The sequence below is a fragment of the Episyrphus balteatus genome, chromosome 2 (genome assembly GCF_945859705.1).
Source record: "Episyrphus balteatus chromosome 2, idEpiBalt1.1, whole genome shotgun sequence".
Classification (NCBI taxonomy): domain Eukaryota; kingdom Metazoa; phylum Arthropoda; class Insecta; order Diptera; family Syrphidae; genus Episyrphus; species Episyrphus balteatus.
In genome coordinates, this window is record NC_079135.1 from 119,354,346 (window position 1) to 119,376,382 (window position 22,037).

The following is a 22,037-nucleotide window of genomic DNA, read 5'->3' on the forward strand; positions in this document are numbered from 1 at the left end:
TGTTGTGTGTTGGAGTTCATTCTAATATAACAAACTGATTGATTACCTTCTGTCAATTTTATGTAGATTTTGTGTCACAGCTTTTGAAATTGATTTTACAATTTTGCACGTTATATTCATAAAACATAATGTATTGTATATGTACATTTGCCAACAAAATTGCATATTGATTTTAGATTTTAATCTTTAACAAACGACACCCCAAAATCCATCTGTTAAACTCACGAAAACTGGCAAACTCATGACCGCACAATAGTTTGTATGTCGCGTATAGTATTAATATTTATGTTTGGTAATTTCCATTTTTGCGCCGCGGTCAAAGTGTATTGTATAATTAATTGACGTGAATGATTAGTAGTTATAATGTTTGTATGAATGTATAAAATGGGTGTTGGATTATATGGGATTTTATTTGACAGGCAGTTCATCACAAATGGTATCGATTTTTTTTTGGACTGTAGGACTGTTTGTTTTTTTTTTTTGCATTATAATGAGGTGATTTTATTTAACGATTAATTTTAATAAATCAATTGAAAAGTAGTTGTGGGATAAAAATTTATTTAGAAACAATTTTTATAGGTGGAAATTGAATGACAATTTCAACATTTATTGAGTTCAAAAAGTATGATTTTTATTTTCAATTTTTTGTATAAAATGACTATTTTAACGAGCTTAATTTTCAATTTAGAAAATTAAATCGGATTTTTTCATTGTACAAAAAAGGTTTCATATTTTGCGACACAAAAATCATCTGCAAAAGCCATTGAAAAGAAGAAAAAAATAACAAAACTATTGAATATATGAGAAATAAAATGGAACCCAATGCAGACCCTTGAGTTACACCAGAACTAAATCACTTTGATTTTCCGAACATTTAGATTTAAGTGCAATCAGTCAGTTTCCAGGAGCCTTAATTGCTGGCAATTTTCTGAAAATTTTTATGTAAAAAAATATTTAAAAAAAAAAGCAAATTTTCCTATTTTCGATCATAGATCTTTTTGGTTTTCAAGATTTTGGGGACTAGCATTGTTATTCTGTCAGAATAAAGTTTGTTTAGAGCTAAGAGTTTTCAGGTTATTTTTTTTATTTTCATTTTTTTGGGGTCTTAAATTTTTTTCAATTTTGCACCATTTTGAACTTTCAAAATTTTAATATTTTTAATTTCATGAATCAAAAACAAAAAAATTTTCCAATAGGTACATATTTATTTAAACAACTACTTTATAATGGTTGCTGTTAATCTATTGATGGTCTAAGAACCGCATTGAAAGAAATTGTTTTTTTTTTTTTAGATCGAAAATAACGGCACTTGACACATAGCCAAGATGGACATGCACAAGCCAGTTTTTCTAAAGTTTTTGTTTACATACATGGTTGTCCTTTTGCTTTAAAGAAAACCAACCTTAGATGGACTCAGAGTAATACTTGCCTAGCTACTAAACAAATATGGCTTTGTACGGACTTGAAACGTTCAAAGGGTTTGTTGAATTTAAACAGAATGCATATTAGTTCCACCGTAGGAGTTCTTGCATGACACTTTCTAATAGGTAGACACGCAAAAAGAACTCTGGTTGTCCTTTTGAAATAAAAATATTTTTAAATTCGTATAATACCTGACATACAAACCGTTTTCTTGATTTCGGACTTTTTCATTAACGACAAAACCGATTTCAACGACAATTTCAAATTTTTGTTTGCATAACTATTAAAAATATTAAAACTAAGCAAAATTTTGAAAAAAAAATACATTTTTTAACCATTTCATTTTTTTTCGAAAATAAAATTTTTTGAAAACTGTTCAGTGATTTTTTTTTTAAATTTTGATCAAATTTTTTTTAAGAATGATATACTTTTTTGTCGATGCTCTTATCAATTTCTAGTCAAACATTAGGTATTTTTTGGTGGGATTTTGACGATTCCGGTGCAAATTAAGTTGCTTTTTTTTTTAATACACGGTGTACCTAACACTCAAAATATACGCGGGCGGAGACCAGTGGCGTACGTTGAGTCGCCGGGGCCCCGGGGTAAGACTAAATTTTGGGGCCCCTTTGATATTTACACAAAAAATTACGTATACGTATACGTTTTTTTTGTATGGCTTATTTTTTAGGTTTATTTTAATGTTTTAATATTTTCGTAATGCACTTTGCTATACTTACTTAAAATGTCTCTCATAAAAGTAGTAAACACTTGTACTAGGGGCCCCTAAAATTTAATATTTAGAGACCCTTAAAATAAAAAATTTTTTAGCTTAGAGTTGATAGTTCTTGGGGCCTCTGTTCTGAAGTAATAAATACATATTTTATTTTCCATCATCAGACATAATTTTTTTATTTTGGGGCCCCTGAAAAATTATTTTTAGAGCCTCAAAATTAAGTGCTTAGAGGCCCCAAAATTTTTAATATAATTTTGTTGGAGCCAAGAATTAATAGGTATTGGGGCCTCTGTTCTGAAGTAATATTCGGAATGCCACCAATAACGTAATGTTTTTATTTTGGGCCCTGATGTATTTATGTTGGGGCCCCTGAATTTATATTTAATTTTCCATTTGATTGTTTTGAACCACTTTTGAAGATCCTCAAATAATATTTTTTTTGCTTTTTTTGGGGCCCCTAATGTATTATTTGTGGTGGCAAAGATTTTTCAAGTAATATTTTTTGGGGCCCTAAGATAAAATTATAATTTTTCTTTTAAAAAAGCAGTTTATTTTTTTTTTGGGGCCCCTGGGGTAACTTTTTTTTAAATCAATATACATATATTGTGTGGCTGCCAATGCATTATACATTACACTGAATGACATAATTTGTCTCAATTGTTACTTCGTAACTCAGTTTATGCTAACAGTTTCCTTCTCTGCATTGTCCCCAGTGGGGGCCCTGGGGTCAGTCGGGGGCCCCGGGGCACCGCCCCGCTTGCCCCAAGGAAGTGTACGCCTCTGGCGGAGACCTATCATGTTTTGTACAGCTAGTCGCACTGATTACGAAACGGTATTAAAAAAAGTCCCTAACACCCCCAAAATCTGGAAAAACGGTTTTTTTGACCTTCACCCATTGAAAAAAATCTAGCTTCGTCAAATCTAGCTTCTAAAATAATATTTATTTCCAAATTAAACGAGGTATTTTTTATGAAAATCAGTTTAAAAATTCGAACTTTTAGGTATAGAACAAAAATGTTGTTTTGGCACGAAGTAGGATAACTTGGGCGCCAGGATTTGATAACCGGTTTTTGTAGAGGAGTTATATAAAAACCTTTTTTTGGGAGGGGGGTCTATCTCCCCCCGTTTAGGTGGGAGGGGCAGTTTTCTAAAAAAAATTATCAAAATAAAAAAAAATTATTAAAAACCAACGGCAACACTTACAGTCATAAATGATACCATTTCCGAAAGGCAAAATTTTACATTTAATTCTAATTTTTAAATCAATATATTATAACCAACAGTTTTTGAAATAATCGATTTCAAAGTTAAAAATAGGTGAAAAAAAAATTTAAAAAAACTCATTTTATATTAAGACCAGTGCCGATGCCTTCAAAAACATTAAAAAGTACAAAAAAATCATAGTAGGATGAAACCCATTGGAAAAGGAGGGAAATATGATAAGAATGAAAGGAAAAATAAATTACGGGCGAGACGAGTTCGGGAAGTGGGTGGGTTGAGTTTTTAATGGTAAAAAATGGTATATCTCGATTTCCGGCAAAACTACAAATCCTATCGAAAAAAGTTGTTTTGCAAAGTTGTAGGTAATAAAAAGATCTACAACTTTTTTATCAACAATTTTTTCACATAACCTCAAAATTTATGTGAAAAATTCAAAAAACCGAGTTTTTGGTTTTTTATTTTTATCTTTTTCAAAAACAAAAATTTTTCTACGAAATTTGGTGAAAACTTACTTTATTATGTCCCAAATACACTGTAATTTATTTGATTGAAAATATTAATTTGTTCACCTTATTTTGACTTAATACCAAAAAAACACCCTAATTTTCAATCGAAAATTCACGTGTCAAAATATCAGCTTTTTTCAAAAAGTCAGTGAGCATGACGTTCGTTAAAATGTCTTTTTTCTGATGGTGTAAAAAAAATTTTACATTAGTATACTATAGAACATGTTCTAGTAAAATTCAAAAAATGAAAAAAGCTTGAATTCGAAAAATTTTTTTTATCATTGTTTACAATTTTGGCCTATTTATTCAAATTTACACTTTAATTACTCAAAAAACGTAAGATTAATCAATGTTACATGAAATCTTACGTTTTTTGAGTAATTAAAGTGTAAATTTGAATAAATAGGCCAAAATTGTAAACAATGATAAAAAAAATTTTTCGAATTCAAGCTTTTTTCATTTTTTGAATTTTACTAGAACATGTTCTATAGTATACTAATGTAAAATTTTTTTTACACCATCAGAAAAAAGACATTTTAACGAACGTCATGCTCACTGACTTTTTGAAAAAAGCTGATATTTTGACACGTGAATTTTCGATTGAAAATTAGGGTGTTTTTTTGGTATTAAGTCAAAATAAGGTGAACAAATTAATATTTTCAATCAAATAAATTACAGTGTATTTGGGACATAATAAGGTAAGTTTTCACCAAATTTCGTAGAAAAATTTTTGTTTTTGAAAAAGATAAAAATAAAAAACCAAAAACTCGGTTTTTTGAATTTTTCACATAAATTTTGAGGTTATGTGAAAAAATTGTTGATACAAAAGTTGTAGATCTTTTTATTACCTACAACTTTGCAAAACAACTTTTTTCGATAGGATTTGTAGTTTTGCCGGAAATCGAGATATACCATTTTTTACCATTAAAAACTCAACCCACCCACTTCCCGAACTCGGCTCGCCCGTAATTTATTTTTCCTTTAATTTTCATCATATTCACCTCCTTTTCCAATGGGTTTCATTCTACTATGATTTTTTTTGGTTTCAAAAACTATCGACCCTGGTCTAATTATTTTTGTCTAGACTGTGAATTTTAATAAAAAAATTACTCACACAGAAAACTGCTTTATTGATTCCTTATCGAACAGTGAAAGCTATACGATTCAATGTCTTTGAGTTTTTGAGTAAATTCAAAAATAAAAACAAATAAAAACAAAAAATATTTTGAAAAAAGAAAAATCTGATAAAATAATTTTTCAATTTTCTTTCAAAAACTAGAAGACATATAATCGTATCATAGAATCATCTTTTTCCGAAATTTTGAGGGTTTTTCATCTGACCTAAAGCTTTTCACTTTTTTGAGTATTAAACTTAAATAACCTCTTCGACCTAGCCTTTGTTTTTTTTATCAAAAGACCCAAAGTGTGCTGAAGTTTTTATCCATTTTTAAGTTTGGTACATTTCGATCTTACTTGATATTCACTTTTTGACATTGAGAAACTTCCATTTGAATCAATTTCCGTTTAGGTAATGTAAAAAGTTATTTCATTTTCAAATTCTGAAAACTGATCTAAAAGTTTTAAGAATTTTGATTATCTTAACGCATCCATAGAAACCTATGCATTAAAATTCCACTTAAAATATCTACCTTTTCTCCCCCAAAAATAAAGAAAACATTTCCAACGAAAGATACTTTCTATACCTATAGAATATAATAATAATTTTTGGATGAACTATTTCTAGAGAGTTTATAAGACACTCTTCAATATGACATTTTCCACACTTAACACAAAACACACAAGGTCAACGCACTAATAGAACTTTAGCTCTAAAATGACAAAAACAACTATAATAACGTCACATAAAAACACCCAACGACGACGACGACACCTCCACATGCGTTTGCCAAGAAAAGTTCTATTTTTTTTTCAATATTATTTTTTTTTCTTCTTAAAATGACATTAAAACGACTTTAGAAATACAAAAATAAAAAAAAAAACTTGGAAATATCCCATTTCCTTCTATGAAAAATATATCCAATGTTTCTCTGTGAATGCTACTGCAGCAGTAGCAATAGCAAGCAACAGCACCAGAGCAAACCAAACCACTTGAGAATGGAATCTCTGGAAAAACGGATTACGTTGCTTTTCAAGTGGCGCACAGATGATGTGGCTCCAGAGATTGTCTATACCTCCACTTCTTCATATCATTCATACGTTCATATATGTGTACTCATTCATCAGCAATAGCATAGCATATAGCATAGAATAGAAATACCCCATCCTTTACTTCCCATTCCCACCTCACCACATCATAGCGTGTTTTTCTAGGTAAACAAACATAGATCTGGAGGAGAAAAGCGAGAAACCCTCGAGGCACTCGGTCGGTATACGCACCGACGACTTCAACGTCGTCAACGACGACAACGATGCTTTTAGGCATCCATCTCGCGTTCTCTGTGGTTCCATCAGTGTCGACCGGAATCCGCTTCTAGTTTTTTTTTTTTTTTTTTTTTTGGTTTCTTATACTTTATTCTATGACTGTGTCTGGCAGGGCATCATCAATATACCAATTGTGCGAGCATACAGAAATGCTTTTGTGGAAGAGAAAAGTTATATAGTGTAGAACACCAGGGTCTTCTAGAGTTACGTTTCAGACGTCATTACCGTCATCGTAATTCCTAGACCCAACACATCAGTAACAGAGAAATAAATAAACGAGCGAGCATAGCGTTGGTAAACGTCAGAAATAGGAGAAATTCACCAAAAGTCAGTTTTTTCTGAGGAAAGATTATTTCTCAAAAATAATATACATTTGACGTATCGCACTCCACAGGAAAATACTGCATCATCAGTGGCTTTGAACTATCAGAATCACAATGAAAACATTTGTAGGCATTAGTTCTTCCGAAGGCTACAAGGTTTTTTAAGTAGAAAAACGATTTACCTATCTAAGATAGAGAATTTCAAAAGTACCAAGTCCAGAAACAAAGAATTCCAAAACACTGAAAACTCAAAAACTTAAAATCCCCAAAATCCAAAACTAAAAAAAAGCACAAAAATTTTTAATTCTGAAATTCCTAACTTTGTGGCTCTGCAAAGCCAAAATCCAATATTATGATAAGTAGGTAATGAAAAACTTGAATTACTAAAAGCTCAAAATCTGAAAACTTAAAATGTTGAAAAAAAAAAGTTCTAAATTTTTGTATTTTCCGGATTTTTTTACAATTTTACATTTCGAATTTTTGATTTTTTTTTAATTTTCAAGGCTTCTGCATTTTGACTTTCCAGTATTCTGAATTTTGAATTAGGTTTTTATAATTTTGCTTCTGTCGGATTTTTTTTTTAATTTTTGAAATAATTCAATGTTTTGGACTTTTTAATTGTGAATTTTTCAGGTTTTAGTTTATCATTTCGGTTTTATGGATTGTAAGTTTTCTGCATTTTATTATGTATTCTGGGTTTTTACTTCTATATATTTACTATAAAATATTCTGATAAATTATAGTCTCTCCAAGTTTTTAGTCTTCCGGATTTTTGGTTTTCGAAAACGCATTGAATTTTGAATTTTTATTGTTGCTTATTCTTTTAAAATTTAAAGGTTTTCGAAATTATAGGGTTTTTATTAGTTTTTTGTTTTGGAATTTTGAGTTTTCGGTGTTTGAGTATTTTCAACTTTTTGTTTTGATTTTTAAACTTTTAATATACGTTTTCTAATTTGAAATTTATTGATTTAAAATTTTGTGAGTTTTTGGAAAATTTTGGGATTTCATTATTTTTTTTCTGTCAAATTTACCAAATTTTTGAGATTCTGGGATAACTAGATTTTGGATTTTTTCAAATCTGATGTTCTGAGGAAAATAATATAAAAGAAAAATAACTGTAAATAAATTGTGATTTGTTTAACATACATATTTTGTTTTATTTTTTTTTCTGGATTTTGAGTCTTCAAGGTCATGGGTTTTCGATGTTATCTTTTTTTTGAGATTTTTGGGCTTTTTAGTGATTTGGGGTGAGTTTTCTAGTGATTCGGGGTGAAGAAATTTAAAATCCTATTTTCCTATCCTATATGTTTTTGAGTTCTGGAAGTTTTTTTTGGAACTTTTCTCTCTGCATTTTGAATTTTGATATTGTGTAGACTTCGGTAATATGTGCTAGCAACATGTTGCTGCCCAAATTTCAGTGAAGTTTTTTTTTGTATATAATTTCAACAGGGAGATTTTATAATAATATTATTGCAACAAATCCGTACTTTATTCGTATTAATACGCTACTAGCAACATGTTGCTGGAAAATAATTTCAATTTTCTACAGAATAAAATTGAAATCAGATTTTTATGCACACTTTGAAATAGGGTCTAGTTCAGAAACATTATATGAGCAATGCTGGCAACATGTTGCTGCAATATTGAATATATGATTCAATCATAGAAAAAATATATTCATTTAAGCAACTTTTTTATGCAGACTTTTTTCTTGTCAACAAGAAAATATTACATTACCGTTGGATTATCATCGGTAACGAATAGGATTATGTGGATTACAGAAATTATAAGCAACATAAAATTGTTGACAAGAAAGAGAATGTTCTTTTCCATTTTTTTTTTTTTTTAATTAATATAAAATTTGCTTACATAATGCCTTTGACACCAGTATATTTATACATTTCGTACCCATTCATTATGAGCAACAAACAGCAGATATTTATCTAAGGTGCAAAAACTACCTGCAACATATTACTAGATCAAATATTTTAGGATATTATCAATTACAGTAAATGTTGCTGGCAACAAATTCAAATATATTATTTTCTCCTGAATTTTCGATGAAAGTTTAAGCACCTTTTTGCTTCTTAACTTGTTTCATGAAAAGATTTCTCAAACCTCATGGTTTGTAAAACGGTAAAATTCACCAAATACCTTCGAATCCATTCTAAAATAGCTCTAGGTTGGTTTATTTTGGCAGCCTAAGTATGATTCGCCTTCCCTTTGGCTTTGAACTCAAACTTTAATCTAGTTTATATTCTAGATTCGTCAAAGCGAGACTGCAAACCCATTCCCTTAAAAGGTCTTTCTTTCTTTAATAAACAACAAAAACAACAAATGTTCTCGGGAACACTAACGACGCACGACCAACCAACCGACGACGATTATGGTTCGTCCCCGCACATAGACAGTAGACATACTAGATATTCATTTTCCATTCCTTTTCGTTTTTCATTTAACATTTTGTGAAATATCGCACCTGGTAAACATGCTTTAGCCTTAAGGCTACCATATCTACTCCTGGCAGAGAATTGTGAAGCTGGAATTGTGCCTCTACCTTACCTTACTTTAGCTACAAAATGCGAAGAGATATTGCATTGAATATGCTACGCGAACTTGAATGGTGCTTGTCTTGAAAGAGATTTGTCGCTCAACTGGATTTATTATGTTGCTACTTCTCGCGTGTGTGCTTGCAGCAATAAAAGCCGCATGGTCTTTTATTTTTTTTTTTTTTTAACAGCAGCTTCATTAAAAGTGCAAAACCACCACAGTGTGCTGAGCTCTCCTCTGGAGGAGGATTGAGGTGAAACTTCGGGTTTTTGGTTACCCATAGTTTTGTTGAATTGAATTAATATACACTTAGTTAAGATTATATACATCTATATATACATGTTGCAAATCTATGCGCAAAATTACGACTCGGCGAGACTTTGTGGAGCTATTTCAATAAAATTTTATTCAAAACCAAAAAATTAAACAAAAAAAAAAAAGAGGTGCGTGGAAATGAGTTGAAAATATTCATTTTAACGAATTAAATCGTTCCTTTTTTTGCGTCTTATTTTTGGCGGAATTATTTAAAAACAGCTGGCAAAGAATGTTGATTCAGGGATTGTATAAGTAAAAGTTGCAGGTATTTGACATATAGTTTATGACTTTAATTGGGCTTTACCTTGGGGATTGTGCACTATAATTATTTTTCCATACAAGCGGTGTACCTCAAGCTGGGACTTTGGGACCAGTTGTATTTATATTTTATCTTGTAAACACATTTGAATTGTAGGTCACTGATGTGGTTTGAAGTTTTTTTTTTTTAGTGGGTAAATTATTCTTTGGTGACGGGTATAGTTTGAAAGATTGATGAGTAGAGTTGTGGAGTTGAAGTTTCTTGTGTTTACAAGTTTGTTCGTGACATTTGTGATATGAAAGAAACTTGTTTTGAGTTTGACATGCTTGTAATTCTTTAAATGGGTTGTTTTGTGTTATTTTTGAGATTTTCAAAGAGCTGTATCTTAAATAATGAATTTTAAAATTAGAGTTTTTTTTTCTATTATTTAGTTTTATGTATGTATATGTTATACATATTAAGAAACAGTTTAATAAATAATGGAAAATGAATGAATTTACAATAATTTATTAATGAATTTTCCTTTTATTTTGCAGACATTTTCAAAATTACCATCGATCACACCACTATTAAACTAATATTGTTTTATTAATGTACAAAAATTAAAAAGGTAAGTTTCTAGTATTCATTAAGTTTTACAACCATATTTCTAATTTTGAAACTCTCACCATTCACGTATAATTGCATAAATTTCCCCATTTGATGCATTTTTTTTTTTTGAGTCATTGAAATTGAAATAAATTTCCCCAATATTTTATCATTCACCATTTTGGATAAATGTAGGTACTTTTGATGTTACTTAAAAGATTGAGTAAGATTTTAATTGACAATGTAAATATTGTTTAAAAGATGGCGAAAACCATTTTTTTTTTTTGTAAATCAAAATTTGAATAAAATTTATGGGTCAAATGCATGGGTAGCGGAAATTTTAGTAGGTACAAAATTATCCCCTATTTATTGTTTTGAACGCTTGAATTACTAAGGTGCATTCTCCTATATAATAAATTAAAGACAAATATGATGTCATAGAATATCATAAGGTTTGCCATATCTTAAATTGTAAAAAAAAAATTTTTCAAAACCCTTTTTTAGTATTACCTATAATTAAGAATTTTTTATAAATATTTTTTTTTTAAATTAAGTTTTTAAAATAAAGTTATATACTATGCCACTTTGTTACCAGTAATGAAAAGCATAAACCAAAATTTAAACAAATTAAATATCCCGTTTTGGAAAGATTGATTTTTCAAAGAAAAAAAAATTTTTTAATACAAAAACTCATTTTTTTTTTTAATTTTGGTTTAGATTTATGTGTTAAAGCATTATTTATGTGTTTGCATAGAAAAATTTTTTGAGTAGGTACCTAATTGAAATTTTTTCCCCATTTTAGAAATTTTTATTTTTATGTTGTCATACGTATTTTTTCATTCAACGTTGCCACAATTGAGTCAAGTTGACTCAGTACAGAATTTATATCATTCGCCATTTTGATATTTAATCGCCGCGCAGAAAAGGTCGATTTGTGATATTAATTATTTTTATGCACTTTTTTCCATTAAAATTTTTATTTTTCTCCAGGAAATTAAGTATAAGGGGACAAAATCTTAACACATTTGAAAAAACCTATAATTTTGAATTATATTTTTTTTGTTTAAAAAGTGAACTTTATTTTAAGAAATAGTTCTTCAGTTTAACCTAAGAAAAAAATTGTATGGGAAGGGGGCTGTATCACCATTCGTTCCGGTGGGAGGGACAATTTTCGAAAATTTGACCTTAAAGCCTGGTACGCTGCTCGCGCTAAATTTTAGCTCCCATACAAATTATCGAAAATTTTTAGCCGAGATAAAATGGATCCCATACAAGTTATCGATAACTTGTATGGGAATTTTATCTCAGCTAAAATTTAGCGCGAGCTGCGTACCAGGCTTAAATAAAAAAAAAAAATACATAAAATCAAGAAAAAGACAAAGGATACTGTGCAATAGCTTTTTTGAGAGCTTATTTTCCATTCTTTCAAATTTCTTTTGATTAAAGTAGTTTTCGCGAATACTTTTTGTGAAATATAATTTCAAAGTGAAAAAAATTGTCAAATTTGATGTTCAAGTTATTTTTTTTTTTCAAATTTGCTTCGTAAGGTGGGACTTTTTTTAAAAAACCTTATATCCGCCATCAATTTTAATTGGAAAAAAATTAATAATAAATTAAATTAAAAAATATTTTAATAAAAAAAAAAGTAAAAAACAAAAGCACTAACTTTATATAACAAATTACCCTGTTTCACGAAACTTCTTATACCTAGTAAAATAAAAAAAACATCTTTTAAAAAGAAAAAAACATTGTTTATAAGTAATTAATGCATGATTGTCAAAAAAGAATGATTTTGTAATTTATTAAAAAAAAAAAAGCACTTTCTTTAAAATAACCGTTTTTTGAAGTTCAAAATTTCATTAAAAATATTTTATGCAAATATTTAGCAAAAGTTTTTATATGGGCTTATAGAGAAATTGCATATCATGCTTTCTCTATTTTTAGACTTGCTAAATATTTGCCTAAACAGAAGATTTGGAGAAAAAACTTTAAGATGCGTTTCATCACAATTCATTATTTTCTCATTCAATTTTTAAATATAAGAAATTTTTTTTAATTTTCTTTTTGCAGAAGAATAGTAATTTACATACTTTTATCTATGCGAGAAATTTGTATTTTATTTTTTCTCAAATAATATTGAGTTTAAACAAAAAAAAACAAAAGAACACCTTTTTTATTACTTATTAAAAACTGAATTTTTGCTCTAAAACTCTCAACTTCAACCGCATGAATAAACATAAATCAAAGACTTTGAACAAAACAAATATGCTCATTTTATCAATTTTACTGTTAAGTTTAGAACTCGTGATCTTTTTTCGCATAGCTTTAGTTTAAAAAATAACCTTTATATCACCACACTATATGGGGCTGCCCCACTGTGCGCCACGATTTCATTTTGTGCTCGGAACCTACCAAAAACCCAATTTTGTAATTTTAAATTCAAATTTATGTTTTTTTTATTTCTCGAACAAAATTTTTCTTGTGGATTTTCATTTAAAAGAAAGTATTTATAATTCAGTAAGAATTTTTTTTTTAAAACCTCAAAAATATTTAAATTTCTCTCGCTAATTAACACTCCCATAAAAATTTTTGTTTTCTTATTTTCTAAAACAGTCAATTAGACTGTCGGTGAACTTTAAAAAAAATATATTATTTAATGATAGTAGATAGGAAGCTAGTAATTATAATCAACATACTAATTAATATGAGTCTACTAACCTACATAAATACTCCTCATAAAACGTTAGCATTATTTAATTAAAAAAAAAAAAAAACTTTAGAAACGTTTATTAAGTAATCGTTTACCCTTTCAACATTAACTCATGTTTAATGTTTGTGGCACTCTGATTTTAAGAGTTTTAATTTATCTCTGCTACACATGAGACACAAATCCTATTTATATGATCATCATGGTCACTTAAAGGGTACTTTTTTAAAGCACTGAGTAATATAAAACAAGCCATTACAAATTAGTCTACCTTCAAGGCCGTCGTTGTCGGTTGTCGCCTACTTAAATGCGTCAATACTGAAAGAGTACCTATACAAATAAAAACTAGACTTCAACCATTAGCAAGTACCTTTGAAAAGTATCTGTTACCTTTTGTTCAGATTATAACTTTTTTATCTTTTGAAAATCATACACAATAGTAACTAAAAACCAAAGAAACCAAACCAAAAAAAAAAAAAAGATAAAATTATGCTAATGTGCAAGTTCTTATTATGATCACCCACTTCTATAGTCTACAACACCTTTTAACCTAACAAAAAAAAAAAAAAAAAAGATTCATTTTTATCTTAGTTATGATGAAAGAATATTTAACAACATAATTATTTACCTTAAACACCATGTATCCATGCTGTGGTTATAATCAGGATAAGGAAACAATTTTGGTTTATATACCTACCTACTTTTCGATGATTTTTTTTTTACGTTTTTTTTTTTTTTAATTTTTAGAGATAATCTCTAAATTAATGGTATTTTTAATGATACATTTATCAGAAGCTGATTTTTTTCTTGAGTCAAAAATAAAGCAGTTTCTATTTTCTAAAGTGTAGACATAAAGTTGGATTAATGCTTTTTTTTTTTTTTACAAAAATATTCTTAGTTGAGTAAAACTGAAGACGATACGGCTGCTGCCTTGGGTTTAATATAAAATTGAGGGTCATAACAATTGATTTAAGAATAAATTCTTTATAAATAATGAAATCTTATCAAGAACGTGATAGCCCGGGAGCCAGCGTCATTAATTTTTGAAAGATTTTCTAATGGATGAATTTATTTTTTTCGGGTATTTTTTAAGTTAGAAAAGCATAAAATCGATGCCTACAGGTGCATTAATTGACAGTTAATTTTCAAAGTTGCAAAAAAAAGGAGATCACATGTCTAACATGCTAACACCTGAAATCTGTCTAGAACGTTAGTTGGCATTGCCTTGAGAAAAAAAAACCATGTCTGCCTCTGTGAAAGTAAAGTATTTTTAGGACCTTAAAACATCCAACCTATAGAGAATTGGATTTGACCCATTATTATTCTGAACGCCTTATATTTTATATTGGTTACGCATACACCACAGTGATCCGCTCCGATCGAAGCCCAAAATATGTTGCACTATCTACAACGAGCTTACCTGCAGAAAGCTCAGAATTACTATAAATAAACATGTTGGTTTTGTTTTTAATTAATAGCATCAGTTATATATTTTTGTTACTAAAAGTGGCCTACTTAGTGGTTTAAATTTTTAAACTTATTTTTTGTTAATCTTATTTTGGGGTTAAAATTTCGTAGTAAAGTATTTTAATAGTCTCTGTACCGAGCACAATACAAACAAAAAATGCAGGACGAAGCCGCACGTACTTACTCTTATGTCAAATTTTGTTTAAAATATTTAAGGTTTTTAAAAAATCATAAAAGAATACTTTTGATTTATGTTTATAAGAAATTTAAATCTAATAGGTATATAAAAATCTCATGTCTGTGTTTGTTACCAAACTCCTCCGAAACGGCTGGACTGATTTTTCAGACCTCTAAATTGTTAGGGTGGTCCAGCCAAATTTTTTTTATATCTTCTTGAAACGATCTTTTAAAGATTTTTTGTGTATTTTGGGAAGTCTGAGATTCCACCAAGATGAATTTTCATATGATAAAATGGTTAGGGTGGCCCAACCAAAAAAATTTCTATATTTTATTGAAATGATTTTTATGAAATTTTTTAGGTACCTATATCGGATAAGTCTAAAATCGGCCAACATCTATTTTCATACCATAGATGGTTAGCGTGGTCCACTCATAATTTTTTTTTTTTAAACGATTTTTTCAAGCTTTATATTGTTTTCAAGGGGTTCAAAAAAGTTAGTTCTCCAACTCATATGAATAATCAAAATTCGTAATATGTCATATTCTAAATACAGACACTTTAGGCCTACAAACATCAATCTTGACAATGCGATCAATAGAACTTGATAAAACACATTCTTTCATTTATAAAGACCTGTATTTGATATTGTTACCCGATTTTTGTTTGGAAAAGATTGACACACTCCAAAATTGGAAGTAAATACCAGACGAGGCTTAACGAAGTCCGACCGGCACGGGTCGTTTGAAAGCGACACTACTCGAAGTATCTTGCACTCCATATGTTTTGATGCAGAAATGTTCCTTGTGGTCTAAATAGTAAAAAAAAAGCTTTTTTAAAATTTTCTATCGAGCTATTCGTTTTTTATGAGCTTAATAAGTTATGAAAAAACATACTTTTACGTACTTTTTCACACGTTTTTATTAATAACTCTGTTAATAATAATGGTAGAAACTCAAATAATGGCTCTATTTTTAGAAAAAATATCCCTCTTTTAAACGGCATTTCAATCAAATTAGTGGCATTTTTAGATCTTCAGATATTCGAATCTAAGTCCGTTCATTTTTTCTGCCCAATTCGATTTCTCTAATCAAAAAGTTTTTTTTATAGAAGTCAGGGTATACTTTTCTAATGGTTTTTCGTATGCTGAACTCGAATCCAAAGTCAAAAAAATTCCATCACATCAAGTTTTTGAGATATTACCGTTAGAAAATCAAAAATACCCTTTTTTAACAGTTTTTGAGGTTATGTCATCTTGCGTGATAATTTTTTATAATTACATTTGTAGCGGTTTCTTAAAGAACTAAGTTTCTTCTTTTAAAATCCGTTTAAATCATTTCGATATCGCTTTTCTTCTCCGAGAAATCCTAAAATCAATTCAACATGTTTGGTGAATATTCTCTATGAAAACAAATCTTATGTTCGTTTGGGTTTCATGGCAAATCGCAAAAAATTTTTGCATTCCTTTAAGTTTTTTGGTAAGTTTATGGGTAAGAAAATTTTTGACTAACCAAAAAACTTAAAATTTCAAAATTACGATAAGTATTTTAGAAGTTTAGAAGACACCTATGAACATTCGTACAAACTTACACCGAAAAAAAAATTAGATAATAACAGCTATCAAATTAACATTTTTCAGTGACAAAAGTCGTCCAACAATTAAAATATCAATTTTCATATTTTATCATATCATTTTGACATTTTTTAATTTCAGGTGGGACAGTGAAAATCTCACTTTGACAGTTAAAATATCATTTTGACATTTTTTCACTTTGACAATTAAAATATCAATGTTGACTGGATTTTACGTTTTAGTTTATTATAATGAAACCTATTTCTTTCCTTTTCATTTTTATTATTTTTATTATTTTAAGAATTTTCTGTCTTTTTTCAAAACATTACTGAAAGGGAATATTCTTACAAAATAATGGTGATATTATTTTTTCTATTATAGGTGATATAATTGTTTTGTTATTTTCTCCCAAACTATGTGAAGTAAAATCTTAGTGCCGATCAAATTTTCTCAGTAAATCATACATTTCACTTCGAAAAAACACAAAGCGCCTTTAAATTAGTACACATTAAGAATTTTTTATTTAATATTTTTCAATAATTTGGAATGAGAAATTTATATGAAAAAATGATAATAAAATATCAAAAAAAAAAAAAATTCCAAAATGTGCCATTTAAATATCATCCTGATAATAAAAATGTTGTTTTAACATTTTAAATATCATAAAACACATTTTATAGAGCATTTTTGGCTGATATTTAAAAAATGTTAAATTGATATTGGTTTTTGTTTTCGGTGTACATATGGGTAAAACACATAAACCTTCTTTTGGTATTACCGTTACTTAAATACGGTTAAAAAAGGTTACTATTTTATTCCCAATAAAAAAAAAGGTTGGACAGCCCTGACTTTTTTACCGCTAACTTATTGAATTCGTATGAAACTTATCATTATCATATATATCTAACAGAACACCTGTTAAAATCAATTTTACACTCATAACAAAATGCAATGTGTATAAAGTATTGTGAGCTTAAAATAGAATAAACTCAAAAAACATAGGTGGATTCTCTTTAACTCAACCAAACAGACACAAGCAAAAAAAAAGATATTAATTCAAGTCTCGGTAAAGAAAGGTGTGATACGATATGATTAAAGTCGGTACCAAATAAAAACGATAAAAGATATCATAGTGCCATGCCTCTATGAGCAAGTTTTTAATAAAAAAAAAATGACAAAAAAAAAACAATACTCTAAGGGTAAAACGCACTATACACTTTATCGATTTTACTTTGTCGCTATTTTTTGTATTTTTCATTGAAACTGATAAAAGTGTGTGTACCTTACCAAACGACTCGTACTTTGTTTTCTTTCCCAGAGAGCACGTATTTTGTGTTTTTTTTTTTTCTTTTTTTTATTTGTGTTGATTTTCTGCAATCAATTTCATTTCCGCTCAAAGATATTGGATTAAAAATCACTCGTAAATGTGAATGAGTTATTGGATTTTTTATTTATGCGGTGCATTAAGGTCGATTAAAAAAAATTAAAATAAATTGAATTTATTTCAAATGTGTCATGATTTATAGGGCAACTCTTGTAATTTAATTTAAGTGCAAAGTAAAAAAAAGCCTTTAAGGTAATGTTTTAGTATGATTTATTTCTGGCAAAAAGAGTTTGAAACTAAAGATTTTTCTAGGTCTTTGAGTCATTATTCAAACAATTTTTCATTTAATTAAATCTATTTAATTAAAATTCTTGAGATATTTTCTTTAATATTCATTTTAACATCAATCCATTAAATCAATAAATTTTTAATTTTCAAAAAATCTCATTAATTAAAATCCATTAAGTGGTAGAGATATACTCTCCAGGCCATCTGTCTATATATACAATCTATATACAACTTAAAATGCCTTTACTTCCCCAATTAACCACGAAAATCCAATCAAATGAATTCAAATAAATATCCATTCATCTTAAGGACTTTACCCATTTATCCAAGCCAAACAAAACCACTTTACCAAAACTCAAACCCTCTCTATACACTATATAGAGACTATATAACAATTCTCGTGTTCCAATGCTAAGCTAACTTCATCGTCGTGCAAAGTAAAATTTTTGTAACTTTTTGGCTAATTTTATTATTCCATTTAAAAACTTAACCAGTCAATTGGCGCCCGAGCACGGTACTCGCGAAAAGTATACCGCCATCACCTCTTCTCCATTTTCCATCATTTCCTTTTACAGTTTGGAAGTCTTCTCAATTTTCAACTACAGCAAACCATCTCTCATCCGGACTTCCTTCCATTCAAACAAACAAAAAAAAAAAGAAGACAAGTTAAATTAATTGAATCCTATTAATTTTGTTTGTTTGTGTCGCGTTGGTTGTGGAAAATTAATTTTGCCAAACAATTTAAAAAAAGATTTTTGTCTGTCTATTCGGCGGCTGGACATTGTCGATGCTCAACCAACAACAACAACAAAATGAATTTTAAATTATTCATTAAGTAGATTTATTTTCGGAGGAATTTTCTTTCTTTTATTATTTAAGTGAAAGTTTTTAATTACATTATCTTGTTCTTTTGAGAGATGAATGAAAGGGTATAACAATTTTGCAAAACAAATGATAAGGATAATAGCTTTGAGTCTTTCTTAAATAATAAAATAATTACCATTAAAAATTTATTGTAGACAGGTCCATTTTTTTTTTTTTTTTTTTTTTAAGATTACGGTACGCCGCCGTATTGAAAAGGAAAATAGTATATTTAACCGGTTTTTATGTATGTGAGCATATATGTTCCCCTAAAACTACTAAACTATTTACTATAATTTGACAAATGAGGTATGGTTAGAAGCAACTTGCTTGTCCGCTAGTTATAGGTTATTCAATGTTTTCCAACACGTTGACCTTTAGAATCAAACATTATAAACAGTGCAAGTTTTAGGTTTTACTTGATTTTTTTAGTTGTTTAAGTTATTTAAAAGTTATTATTTGACAAAGTATGTTTAATTTTACATTTGTTAATTTTACATACATACGTAGGTAGGTAGTTTATAACCAGCAAACTAGCGAAATACTGCAAATAATGTTTTATTTTTGAAATTAAAATAAGAAGTATAGAAGTTATGAGGGAACATTAGGACAAACAGAGACAAATGAATTGGACCAGTTTGGTTCAAAATTTTTGCGGTCACAGTTCTGGCTTAACGAAGCTGAACCTTAGCTCTATTTTAAATTTTAAATTCAAAATCGTTAAAGCCGTTTGAACAAAAAATAAAATTTTCATGCCATTTTGTAGAAATTACTTCGTAACATCTAAAACTAAAATTTCAAAAAAAAATATTTTGTCTGTAAAGCTGGTTTACGGACGATGATTTTTCGTGATAACGTCGTAGGAAAACAGGTTGTGTGCTTTTAAAATGAGCCATTTGAAGCGTTTATTTATTTCAAACAATCATAATTTACAAGAAAAAGCTAAAAAAAAATACCTTTTTTCTTTTCTCATTATATTAATTTTTTTATTTTAAAAGCTCACAAAAAAATTATACCATTAAAGCCAAATATTTCTTCTAAATAATAAAACCATTTTTAAATTTTTACAATGAGCAAAAAGTATTAAAATAATTTATTGAAAACAATAATTTCTTATGAAAAAAGTGAAAAAATCACTTCACACAAAAACTCATTTTTTTGATACAACAACCTATAATAAATTTTATAACACCTGAAATATAGATCATGCCTATTAGACATCTACAAAGAGAGCTAGAATTTTTTGAACTCGATCAAATTTCATTAAAAAAAGCAAAAAAAAAACATGTAAATTTATCACGCTATGTATTAAATCCATTTTTTTTTCAACAATCTTTACAAATTTTTACACCATCTAAAATCTTTTTTGTCTTAGCTAAAAATATATATATCGATCAAGTCTATGAGACATCTACAAAAAGAGCTAGAATTTTTTAAACTCGATGAAATTTCATCAAAAAAAGCAAAAAAAAACATTTATTTTTATGTTCTCATGCTATTAAATGAGTTTTTTCTCTAAAAACCTATAAAAAATTTTATACCATGTGAAAGCTTATTGTTTCACCTTCAAATGACGTATCAATCTCATTTCAAAGATGCCTACAAGAGAAGTTATAATTTTTTAAAGTCAACCATGTGGAATTTCCGGACTGAGATTACGGTACTTCCCACACAGGTGGCTGTTCATGGCGCAACAGATCTCCACTTGTGATTTGAGGTTTTTCGCAAGTTTCTTGATTTAACATTGTGTGGCTTGTAGTTAGTCTAGCGTTATGTGTGATATACCAAATGAAAGGTAGTTGTATCAGAATGCTCATAAATGTTTAATCAAATTTCTATCTGCTTTTGGTAAAAAGTTATAACCTGTTGAATTCTAAAATTTTATTTTACCGTTATCTCAAAATTGTGTTTACGAAAATGATCGCACACATATAGTCGTGGTCATGATCTATCATTACTCCATATATAATATTCCTCTATCTATTAAAGAAAAAAAGATAAAAATAAAAAACGGTGAAAATGGGTTAAAAACGGCCAAAAAACCTGTTTTTTAAAAATTTATTTTTCTCCGTATTCAGTCAAAACTCTTTTAACGATTTTTTGCTTATGTATTTATGTGCATTGATCACCCCTACATGTCCTATATAACTTGAGATTTTTTGATCGCTCCAAAATAAAGCTAAAAATCAAAAACTATCCAAAAATACCCCTAAAAAAGTAGGTATTTTTCAAAAATTCATATTTCAAAACGCAGAGTGTTGGAAAAAAATCCGTATTAGACCCTTAATTTTTTTCCTTCATCTTTCACCTGGCATCTTTAGAATTGTCAAAAAAAATTTCCTCTACCCATAATCAACATTTTGTCATACCCACAACACCTGATCAACGTTCAAACAAAACGTTATAGCGGAGTTCCAGAATTTTTTTTTTAAATGCAGTTATCCATAAATCAGTCTCCTCTATCTATAGCAAAAAGAATCAACTCTCTACAACCACGCGTTTAGATTTCAGCGCAAATTTCATCTTTCCGTTTTATCCCTGTTTACCCTATTAAATGACGGAATTTTTAAAAATCCTTCATTTGTACTAAGCTTTAGGTTATTATGTTTCAAATAAGCTATAGGAGATTTTTGTATCTCTAATAGTTTATTTTTAATTTTTAATTGAAATTTTTGGCCGCACTGCAAAAGTACGAGAGTGGAACGGGAGAAAATAGCGTCACTTTTTTGTGGTGGCTGCCATGGTTCATCGATTTATAAGACGTTATCACGTCAAAAAATCAATGTTTTCGAAAATTTGATTTTTTAAAATTTCCAAATTTTTTTTTAAATCTTAAAATTATCAATTCCAAATTTTTAGTTATGATTTATATTAAAATTGCATGAGGCTCAATTTATTCACTCTTCATTATATTTAATATCTTCATTAAAAATTATAAATCTGTCAAATCGCATACAAATTTTAAAATTTCCCTTTTTAAATGGCGACTTTAAATTTAATAGAGTGTGAATCAATTGAGTCTAAATGCTTTTTAATAATGATTTCCGAAACAAAATTTTTCCATGAAAAAATAGACTATGCCTAAAAGATAAAATTTGATTTTTTTTAAACAAAATCGTTGGAAAAGTATTATTAAATTTTCCCACAACTCAAATCTAGCAAAATTTCAAACTATTAAGTAATCTTTTTACTCATAATTACCCAACTTCTCCTAAATCAATTAAAAAATCATTTATCACAAAAATATATGTATTTTTGAAAACCAAAAATCAGAAAAAAA

At 28.5% G+C, this 22,037-nt stretch overlaps 1 protein-coding gene across 2 annotated transcripts in view; it reads left to right on the plus strand.

Moving 5' to 3' along the window:
* Nucleotides 1-22,037, plus strand: part of LOC129910160 (uncharacterized) — a 165,694-nt gene that overhangs the window by 32,480 nt on the left and 111,177 nt on the right. For both annotated transcript variants that reach the window (XM_055987432.1, XM_055987433.1), the window contains exon 2: nucleotides 10,308-10,381. The gene's annotated coding sequence lies outside the window, so the exon portion shown is untranslated. The remainder of the gene's footprint in view (nucleotides 1-10,307; nucleotides 10,382-22,037) is intronic.